This window comes from Tamandua tetradactyla, chromosome 10 (assembly GCF_023851605.1).
Source record: "Tamandua tetradactyla isolate mTamTet1 chromosome 10, mTamTet1.pri, whole genome shotgun sequence".
Taxonomy (NCBI): domain Eukaryota; kingdom Metazoa; phylum Chordata; class Mammalia; order Pilosa; family Myrmecophagidae; genus Tamandua; species Tamandua tetradactyla.
In genome coordinates, this window is record NC_135336.1 from 51,977,234 (window position 1) to 51,988,676 (window position 11,443).

The window sequence follows — 11,443 nt, forward strand, 5'->3', positions numbered from 1 at the left end:
CTTGGAGAAAGATTAACAGTACAAATTTGTGGCAGTGTAACAGGGTTCTCCCCCAAAGGGATCTGGCCTCCCCTTCATTCAAGGGGCTCTGGGTCTGTAAACTGTTTCAAATCTGGAAATTGATTAAGGGACCGTGACTCTGTGTTTTTGTAATTCAGGTTAGACTTCTGTTCACTTGATCTAGAACTCTTTTGTTTATACAGCTCAAAAAAGAATTTAGTAGATTGTCCTTCTATTGTATTTCTAGGTACCCCATGATTTACTAGCCAATGCCACAAATCTCTGCATGTCATATAATTTTGACGCCTGTTTTGAGTTTGCTTCTATTATAATAGCCATATCTACCCTGTCTTTGGCAATTAAGTGCTACTCACTGGATCCACTGTGAGATGGACATGAGCTAAAACTCTGTTGGTCACCTAACCTCTATAAGCTCCTACTCTGATGCTGGACCAGAGTGACATTTTGGTTCTCCTAGAATTAGTATTACTTCTGAGCCAGTGTCTAATAATCCCCTATATTTCTGATCATTTCCTTTTCCCCAATACACAGTCACCCTAGTAAATGGCCATAGGACTCCTTGGGGAAGACTGGGAGAAAGGTTAACAGTGTAAACATTGGGCAGTGTGGAAGGATCTTTCCCCAAGGTTACCTGGCCCTCTCCTCATGCAAGAGGTTCTGGGTCTGTAAACTATCTCAAGTCTGGGAATTAATTAAGGGGCCATGACTCTCTGTTTTGTAATTCAAGTTAAACTTCTGTTCACTTGACCTAGAATTCTTCTGCTAATACAGCTCAAACGACAATTTAATAACTGCCCATCTATTTTACTTCTAGGTACCCCATGATCTACTAGCCAATGCCACAAATCTCTGTGAGTCAGATTATTTTGACTGCTGCTTTGACTCCACTGTCCATTATGTCGGCCACACCCACCTTGTCTTTACAGATTAACTCTGCCACATGGCTTCTGCCAACTTGGGATCCAGTCATCCCCATTCTGTTTAAGGAAACAGCTCAGTGATAGCAGTTCCCACAGTAATATCTGACCTACAGAGAAGGGAAAGTATAGAGCTCTTCAGAGATGATGGCACTAGTCTCATGAATTTATTTCTCAAAATTCTGGTGAAAGATGTGTCCTATAGACATTGCTGGTATGTGTGAGCAGGTCTACCATGATAAATCCACTCTAACATTCCAATCTCTCTAAGCCTCTGTATCCCCTCTTCTACATTATACCAGGGCAGTTCTGGCATTTTGACCTCAGGTAATGGCCACCTTTTGATCCATGTTTCAGCCAACTACCCAAACAAGCTGTTAATGACCTTTTTAACCCCACGAACTATAAAATTGAATGCAAAATCTCTGCTTAGTGGGCCCACACCAACAAATTCAGCTTAATCTAAATTTACATTCCTTCCACCATTATCCCACACCCTTAATATCCATTCCCACACATATTCCCCTGACTTCTGTCTATATAGATTGGAAAACTCACGTAGTTATTTTGGAGTATAGTATATCTCCTCATGGATCACACTTTGTGCCTCACTTTTTGGGGTCTGCTGGGACTTTAGTCTAGTTTAGGCCTTGAAGAAAAGAGGGGTGGTGAAGATGAGTCATGAAAAGAAATAGAAGTGTCTTTCAAGCCAATTACCTTAGGGCATTCTATTGCAGTTTCATCTGGTGAAATAGGATTAGTAACTCCAGACAGAGGAGTGAGGGCTATTTTCCCCAGGGATGTGGTTACAGGGTTAACAGGCAGGGAAGAGCTAACCTCTTTAAGTGGAAGTTGGATGACAGACTCCTCTGGACAAACTGGAGGCCAGGAAGCTGTTTCCTCAGGGCAGTCCATTACAGATCTATCTAGCAAAGGCTCAGCAGATTCCAGGGATACCATCTCCCCATTGTCATCATTATCAAGACATATTATCATGCTCCCACATGTCAGGATCTCATTATTTTCCAATTAAAGCCCTTAATTTAACAGCAGACATTGCAAGTTTGAGACTTTAGTTTATGTTGTAAATCTGCTACTCACATGATGAGGTTTTGCGTCTGGTTTGCAGAGATCTCAAGTTTGCAACCACAGGAAATAAGATTTTCTTTCAGGGCCCACATGGAAAATTTTACATTGTTCATATGGTGCTTAAGTTGAAAATTTGAAGCCATCAGCTCATCCCTTTATATCATTACTGTATCCAGCATATCTAGCAACAACCAGCCAACACCATTATACCCCTTAATTCCACAAAACTCCATAAAAGGTGTCAAAAACACTCTCATTCAGAGCCTTGCCTCATATAAGCCTACAAGTAACAGAATCTAATGGTGATATTTTGCCTTTCTCTTTTGCCAACTCATGCCATGGACTGTCAGCACATCTTGATTATTGGAGACAGAGTCATTAGTGCCTTTAAGTCTAATCAGAGTAGAAAAATCAATGTAAAAAACCATTTTTAATACTGTTTCTCAACAACCACTTCCAGTATCAACTGTATTAGTGTTCTCAAGAGAAACAGAACCAACAGGAGATGTAACTATGAGATTTATAAAGGTATCTCACGTAACCATGGGAATGGAGGAGTCCAAAATCCATAGGGCAGGCTGTGAAGCTAGGAGCTCTGATGAAGAGACTGGATGAACTCCAGAGGAGAGGCTCAATGCCGAAGAAGCAGTGAAAAAATCCCTCTTCCTCTTTAAATGTCTTCAGCTTATTGAATTATCTTGTTTGTGGGAGACATGCCTTAGTTGATTGCAAATATAATCAGCCATAGATGCAATCAGCTGACTGATGATTTTATACACCAGCCTTTGAGTTTAAGGACCTGTCATAAAATATCCTTGCAGCAATAGTCAGGCCAGTGCTTGCCTCACCGGACAACTGGGCATCATCACTCAGCCAAGTTGACACCACATCCTTAACCATCACACTGGAAATGTCTTCATCTCTCCCTTATTTATTTATTTTTTTTTATTTTTTATTTTTTTATACATGGGCAGGCACCGGGAATCGAACCCAGGTCCTCTGGCATTCCAGGCAAGCGTTTTTGCCTGCTGAGCCACCATGGCCAGCCCTCACTTATTTTTGCAAGAAAATCTCACTGGATATAAATCTGTTGGTTGGAATTTGTTTTTTCTTAGCCCTTTATGTAATTCTTCTTCCATAGTTTCTGATGAGAAATTGGAGATTACTCTTTTTTGAGATTCCTTTTACATAAAAAATATTGCTGTTTTCTTGTAGTTTCAGAACCCTTTCCTTGTCCTTTGCATTCAATAATTTGACTACTATGTGTCTGGGCATATTTCTTTCCAAGTGTATACTGTTTGGTATTCTCTGAGCTTCTTCGATGTGCATATTTGTTTCTTTTGCCAAGTTTGGAAAGTCATCTGTCTTTATTTCTTTGACTATTCCTTCTGCTCCTTTCTCTCTCCATTTTGAACTCCCATAATGTGCATATTGGGGTACTTGATGGTGTCCTAAAGGTCTTTTAGGTTATTTTTTCTTTTTCTAATTTTTTTTTCTTTCTGCTCCTCACCTGATTCATTTCAATCATCTGTCTTTAAGTTTATTGATTCTTTCTTCTGCCTGCTGAAACCCTTTAGGGAACTTTTCATATCAGTTATGGTGGTCTTCAAAACCAGTAGTTCTATTTTTAAATTTCTATCTTTGTTGAGATTATCATGTTGTTCACTCACTGTTTTCTTGATATCTTTCAGTTCTTTCTCTGTATTTTTCTTCATCTCTTTGAGCCTATTGATTCTTTTCTTTATATCCTTTAATTCTTTCTCTGTATTTTCCTTCATCTTTTTGAGCATATTGAAGATCAGCTTTTTAAAGTCTTTGTCCAGTATGTTCACAATCTGTTTCTCTTCATTGATGTTTCCTGGATTTGTATCCTCTTCCTTTGGATGGGCTACCATTTCCCATTTCTTTCTTTGGCATGTAATCTTTTGTTGCACACTATATGTTTTAATATTTTAAAGTGTTAATTCTGGGATTTAGTCTCTGGGCTCTTTCTTGAGTTTGTATCCATCTTGTGCTATGATAGCACATAGCTGTCCAAAGCTGCTTTTGCTTAGAGAGCTAATTCAGGGGGTAGGGAAGAGGAGGTCTAGAAGAGCTTCATAGATCATTCTTACCCAGTCAGAACAAAAGCAGCATCCCACAATGGGAGGGCTGGCTCCACACTGCCCTGGTGAGGAGTTAAGGAAAGGGATAGCAAGGTTGCCAGGAGCTTCTCCTTTGGTTTTTTGAAGTTGCAGTTACCTGATTGAGCACTTTTCCATTTAATGCAGCCCTTTAACTGTACTTGAAGGAAGAGTATTGTCTTCAGGATTCCTCTGTGGCTTTTGCCCAAGGTGATTTGGAACAATGGCTGCCCTCAGAAGTGGGATTCCAGTCATCTGAAATAGTTGTACAAAAGCAATGACTAGTAAGGAGATCTTTATGTCCCACCCTGGCACCAGTAATCTGCACCAGAGCCAGTACTTAGTACTGAGGACCTTAGTACTGCCTGCCATGGGGCTGGGGTGTGGGGGATGTTAACCACTGCACAGAGAGGGCAATTCATTGGCGTTACTACAATTTACCAGCCTCTTCCTTCTGCTTTTCCCTGGATGCAGCATAGTGTTCTCCTAGACTCTAGGTTTTCAAAATGGTCTTGATTCAGACAGTTCCTGCCAGTTCAATAATTGTTCTGATGGGTGGACTGATTCCTGAAGCTCCCTACTCTGCCATTGTCCAACAATCTTCCCTCCAAAATGGGAATTTTAACCAATTTGATTTTGTAACTATTGAGCAGTTTCTCTAGGCTCTGTTTTACTTCTCAGAAGAGAAGAAAACATTTTCTGATCCCAAGAAGTTTAAAATATCGTTATTACAAAATATGTGAAACACAATTCAGAGCAGTGATGTTATGCTTTTTTTTAAGTTAAATATACTGAGTTCCATGAGATGTATCATGGCTACAATCTTGGAAAAACCTCCTCTTGGGTCATTCTTAAATAAACTCTTAAACAAATTCGAAGTTACTAAAAACCTAAGGTTATTCCATGGTGATATGGCTATATTAATTTAAAGTACTGTTCCAACACAGTTCTTGGAGGGTTTGGGTTGCGGCAGCCCACCTGACAGGACAGGTCAGGCACAGAGTTAGATTTGAATTTTAATTAGCACCTACAAAGAGAAGAGGCGCTTCCAAGGTAGCGGCCATCTGTGGAAAGTAGAAATTAATGCTCTACAAAATGGGTGGGGGGGGGGGGAAGAAGGCGGGATTGCAAGGGCTTATAAGAGTTTAGGGTGTGAGAACAGAGTTTCAGCGGATTTCTCCTGACATCAGAGTTTGTTATCAACAGTGATCCAGGGAGGGGACTTTCAATGCCCTGTTTATGATACCATTTGTACATTCTTCCCTGCCCCCCCACCCCCCACCCCCCACCCCGAAATGGTTTATGACCTTTAATACCTGTCCTGGTCGTATAGGTGGCTATGTGAAATGACCGGCTCTCAATATGGAGGAGAATCCCAGGACCGGGATCCCCACCAGTGCCTTTAGAGTTTTGTCAATGAAATTAAGCACACATGTGTAAAGGGCCATCTGTATTTAATTTATTCTCTGGCGTCATATTCAAGAACTGTAAAGGATTTAATGATAATGCCTCTCAGGTGGATAGTATTTTATGCTTTTAAAACTTTTTAGCTTGTTCTATGTCATCTGAGGCTCATAGAAGCTCTATGTGTTTGACAGGTGAAATTAACTACCTTCTGCAGATGCAGAAACAGGTTCAAAGAGAGGATTAACTGATAGGCTGACTGGGCTTTTGATTTAAGTCCCTGTTGTGTTATGCAATTGCTGTTAATTTTGAGCAAGTCATTCAACCTCTTTATGCCTTGGTTTCCTTATGTTAAAAAGTTAGGTTAATAATAATAGTGAATATTTTTCAGGGCTATTAAGAATATTAAATGAAATCATATATAAGAAATTACTTATATACTTAAATCTTATCTAAGTGGTTACAAATATACAAGGGGCTCCATTCACATAGAAAATGTGTGTGCTTCCTTTGGTTGTGCAATGTGGTGTTTCTATAAATAAACAAAGTTTTTAAACAAAAACTTCTGATGCAAATATTAGTCATTTTCAAGATCCTCAATGTTTATAGAATGAATAAGTGATTCCAATCAGACTGATTTTACTCCTAATACTCTGTGGAAATTGATGCACAGACCCTTGGCCATACAGAATTTTAGAGCCAAAAGGGACATCACAGAACATCTGATCCAATATCACTTTATAAATGAGAACTAAGTGTTAGCAAAGAGATGGAGTTGCCCAAATTCATACACTTGGGCACTTTAGACTTAGAACTTAAAAAGTACTTTCTCGGGTGGGCCACAGTGGCTCAGTGGCATAGTTCTCACCTGCCATGCTGGAGACCTGAGTTTGATTCCTGATGCCTGCCAAGCAAAAAAAAAAAAAAGTACTTTATCACACTATGATTCTTAGATTCTTTATTCCTAGCATCATGCTGATTGGAGATGAGAGTAGGATAAGGATGCACTTTTGTAGCTGACACTCAGGTTGGAGAGGCCTGGTGGAGAGTGCTAGAAGGTGTTTAAAGCCCAGGGCTGCTGGAAGAAGAGCCTAGGTGACTGTTGAAGAGGACAAAAGCCTTGGGTCTTTTCAAAATTTGCCAAGGACAAGTTATACAGGAAACTCTCTCCTTCTTCCTTGGTGTGCTGGTTTGAAAGGAAGTATGCCCCCTAGAAAAGCCATGTTTTAACCAAAATCCCATTTCATAAAGGTAGAATAATCCTTATTCAATACTGTATGTTTGAAACTATAATCAGATCATCTCCCTGGATGATGTGATTTAGTCGAGTGGTTGTTAAACTGGATTAGGTGACAACATGTTTCCACCCATTTGGGTGGGTCTTGACTGGTTTACTGGAGTCCTATAAAAGAGGAAACATTTTAGAGAATAGGAGATTCAGAGAGAGCAGAGCAGAAAGAGCCACGAGAAGCAGAGTTCACCAGCCAGCGACCTCTGGAGATGAAGAAGGAAGATGCCTCCTGGGGAGCTTCATGAAACAGGAAGCCAGGAGAAGAAGCTAGCAGATGACGCTGTATTTGCCATGTGCCCTTCCAGATGAGAGAGGAACCCTGATCGTGTTCACCACGTGCCTTTCCAGATGAGAGAGAAACTCTGACTGTGTTCACCATGTATCTTCTCATTTGATAGAGAAACCTTGAACTTCATTGGACTTCTTGAACCAAGGTTTCTTTCCCTGGATGCCTTTGATTGGACATATCTACAGACTTGTTTTAATTGGGACATTTTCTCAGTCTTAGAATTGTTAACTAGCAACTTATCAAATTCCTCTTTTTGAAAGCCATTCTGTTTCTGGTATATTGCATTCCGGCAGCTAGCAAACTAGAACACTTGGTAATGTGTTTCCAGGATACATCAGTTGATTGATCATTAGTCTATTGCTTCAGAAATCTGGGAGCTTTCTGTCGGTTCTCTGGACATGTCTGGGGAGCCAAGCCATCTATGACATTGTTGTCATAATAAAATGAATTACAGAAACAAAATAGCTGACCTTTTTTTTTTTTAATAGCTCACATTTTAATGAATCTTTGGGATAAGTAAGTTAGGGTCTGGCTGTCAGTCTGCTTCTTGTCCTCTGGGAGAATTTTAAAACTCAATGGACTAAAAGCAAAAAATATATATATATATATATATTACTAGAAACCATACATTAGGGATGCCTTAGCTTCTTGACATTTCCTAAGGAAGATAATGGACTATCCTCCACTGCCCCTTCCCTTCCCACCTACCTTCCTCACTTCCCTTCTCTCTTCCTTTTCTTTACATACATGCACTGTGTCGAGGTCTGAAGATGGACAGATAGTGAAGTATTTTGCTTAGCATGCTAAGAAATATCATCTATAATGAACTACTGGAAAACACACTAAAACACAAATAAATTTTGCACCAGAGGAACTCATATGAGATTTATGACTTTTCCCAGCAGAGTGGCCTTCAGTATGTGCTTTTGTTCTGTTGGACATTCTACAGACTATTTATACGCTGGAAGAATGGTCTCTTGTGCCAACTTTGGAACTTGCTTTTTTGACAAAGTTCTAGTCTTCTATATAGTAGACATAAGTGAGAATTACGTACCATCTTCAAAATCCCTTTAGCATTAATACTGCTTTTGTTATGTACTGTTCTAAATTACCTCAGACGTTGTGGAGTAAAAATAAAGAGGACAAGTACACTACCAATACATGTCAACTAGATTAGAGGTTTTTGGTGTTATCTGAAAGCGCTAAATTTGACGTGACCCCTGAGTGTTCCTGACTGGAATGTGACAGGAAGCTTGTGGGTTATGGTGGGTGTCAGATAACACAGTGTGGATGGACAGCATCTTGACTGACTAACTTGGCTCTAACCTTGTTTCTGCCACTTCCTAGCTGTGTGATTTTTGCATAAGTTACTCAAGCTCTTCTAACTCAATTTCCTCAAATGTGAAAATAGAAGTACCATTGAAAAGGTTAAAAGGAGTTTATATGTTGTTATGTTTTAAAAAAAATTAAAATTAAAAAAAAAATTGTGGCAGGGATTAAATAAAGAATATGAAAACCTGGCATAATGCCTAATAGAGTGAGAACTCAATTCAAGGCTGGCTATTTTTGCTAGTTTGAGACAAATATTAGAAACCATGTAGTTTGTTCCCATTTGCTCATACATCCATTACTCGACCATCGGAAAACAGCCGTTGCTCTCAATTATCTTGACAGAATGAAATAAAGGCTTCGAGTCAGCTTCCGCGGTCTACACAGCAAAGACAGGTATAGGCCATGGCTGAGGTTTGCCATTGACCCCTGCCCATTCATTCACCCACCTACCGAAGCGTTCCACATAATGAGTCAAAAGGAGAGAGTATGAAGCTGAAATTACTTGAAGAATCACTTTTATTCTTTGCTTTTAAGGCCAACAGCCACAAGAACTATCAAGTATCCTTTAAACCAAGATTAATTCTCTCCCTGAGAGCAACACGATATAAATCACAATTGACTTACTACAAAGCAGTACAGTGTAGTCACAGAGAGCCCATAAGAAGGCAATGAGAAAACCTGGGCACCAGCTCCAAAAACTTGGGTATCTCATGTCATCTCTCCAGCCCTCAGTTTCCCCATTTATAAAAGGAACGGGGTTATACCTCACAGTGAAAATTAAGAAGCCTCAACCTACCCAGCTCAAAACGCGAGTTATCACCTTCACCATGTAAGAAGGAAACGCCTCGGGGAATCGCTAACTCCCCTAACTCAACCCGCGGCCGCACCAGGCCTCACTGGGACAACCACCACGTGGCGAGCGAGAGGGAGGCAGGGGGCGGGCGCCGGCGCACGAGCGTGCCGCTTGCCGCCCTGGAGCGTGCCCACGCCGGCCCGCCCCCTGCCGCAGCCGCCGCCTGTCGGTTTGCAGCGACGCGCAACAGGCCTTGCTGGTAAGTGGGGGGTGAGCGTGGCCATCTGCCAGCGGTCGCTGCAGGTCCGGGTCTGGCGGATCTGGCGCGGACCTACGCGCCGCTCCTCCCAGCACTCGGGCTCGGTGGGGGTGGGAAGCCCCTGGGTCTGGGCGGGGCCTGAGCCAGTCCTGGGCCGAGAGCCTCCTTACGGGCCGAATCGGCGGGCAGCGGGGGCGGCGGGACCTGGAATGTTTCTGGGGACCCGGGTCAGTGTGAATGCGCCGTGGGATTGCAAATAACCTGGGCTCCTAAGAACAGCCCACGTGCTCGGCGGGTGGTCTGAGGTCCCGGGGCTGAGCACACGCAAAATTTGGAGGCTGGGCAGGGAGGGTGTGGCCTGGCTTTGCCCCTGCGCGGCGTGACTGTGTGTAGGAGCGCGGATGCCACGTGGGCTGCGCCTCCGGGGTTTGTCCGGTCTGGCCCAAGCAGCCGCGCTGCGCTGGGAGAACGCTGGAGTTCGGGTGGTGGGAGTGAGAAGCTGCGCCTCTCTCTCTCTTTTTTTTTTTTCCAGAGCTTCCGCTTATCATTAATTCATTTGCCAACAAATATGTCTAGAACAACCTGCTCGACAGTTGGGTTAACCAACAGGTTTAGAAGACAAGGTTGTTCCCAGTGTTTTGAATAGGCATGGGAGTTAGAGAAACTGATTTTTACTAATGAGCTGTAAATAGGCGAAAGGCGTTTTTTCCCCCCGACTGGGCTTATTTCAAGAAGGAAACCGAGTTATCAGTTTCTTCCACTACCACTTGGATGGTTTTTGCCTTTCGGGCCTCATTCTGTGTAACCTCAAGGTCACCAAAATACATTAAGGATAATTCATTTTCTCGCTAGAATAAAATTTAAAAGTAACTGCTAAGCGCAGCTTTAGGTCCACAGCAGTTTTTACCTCTTTGAATTGATAAACATTTCTTTGGGCTGCAGATAATCTCAGCTACCTTGTTGCAGGTAATATCTAATTTCTATCAGTTTTGTGTTTGTTTTTTCAGTTGAGCTGAGTTTGTCCTCTAGGTCAGTGGATTTAAAACTAGGTTAATGCAGATTTCCAGGTCCCAGCTGCCAGAGATGCTAAACCAGTAGTAGGCATGTTATAGGTTCCAGAACCTTGCATTTTAACAAGGGTTCCTGTTAAGTCTGTGGCGTACACTGCAAAACTGCTCAGGGGTCTATGAAGACATTTCCATCCCCTGGTTGGTGATAACATCTTATGTCTAAGGTGCCTTTTAGCTTCTTATGAATACCGAAGTGAGAGCTGCCATTGCAAGAATAATCCCCACTGAATGAACCATCTGTTTTTCCCTATAACTCTATAAGGCCTTTGAGATTTTTCTCTTAAAATTATATACAAAGGATGAAAAAGAGAAAAAAAAATCAGCAAACATTTTCTGAGGACCACTTATGTGCCATGCTCTGCTGGGCATTAGGGATGAATAGATGAGCTGTCCTTTTCTTTGTGAAGCTGTTTTATGACCTCTTATCATTGGCTATAACTGTGGAAAAGGAGGTTTGGATACCTTAAAAATACAATGGTTCTATATTTGTTGTTTTTATTATGAGCATCGATACTGGTTTTCTTGCAGAGTTTAATTGCTTCAAAATTGTATTACTAGGTGTTTGTTTTTATCTGTGGGTAGAAAGTTATGAAAGTAACTTTTCTTTTAATTTAATCTTTTTGCATTTTAATGATTATGATCAACTGGAATTAGAAAGAATAGCTTTAAAAAGCTTGCTTTTTTTTTTTACCCTGTAGCTTCATAAAAATATTTACTCTCTAACAGAAATATGTCTATTTGGGTGGTCTGAGATTTATTGCAAGGCTTGTTTTGACTGTACCACTCTAGACAAAACATTCTCTTGTTTACTGAATTTCTTGGATTCTAAGACTTTTTTTCACTCTTTCTGAAATT

At 41.3% G+C, this 11,443-nt stretch overlaps 1 protein-coding gene across 6 annotated transcripts in view; it reads left to right on the plus strand.

Moving 5' to 3' along the window:
* The first annotated feature begins 9,446 nt into the window (after positions 1 to 9,446).
* Positions 9,447 to 11,443, plus strand: part of RIOX2 (ribosomal oxygenase 2) — a 29,412-nt gene continuing 27,415 nt past the window's right edge. For 4 of the 6 annotated variants that reach the window (XR_013158564.1, XM_077118644.1, XM_077118643.1 and 1 more), the window contains exon 1: positions 9,472 to 9,518. The gene's annotated coding sequence lies outside the window, so the exon portion shown is untranslated. Of the gene's footprint in view, positions 9,519 to 9,540; positions 9,746 to 11,443 lie in introns of those variants that run through there. The other 2 variants (XM_077118646.1, XM_077118647.1) reach the window with 2 other exon arrangements.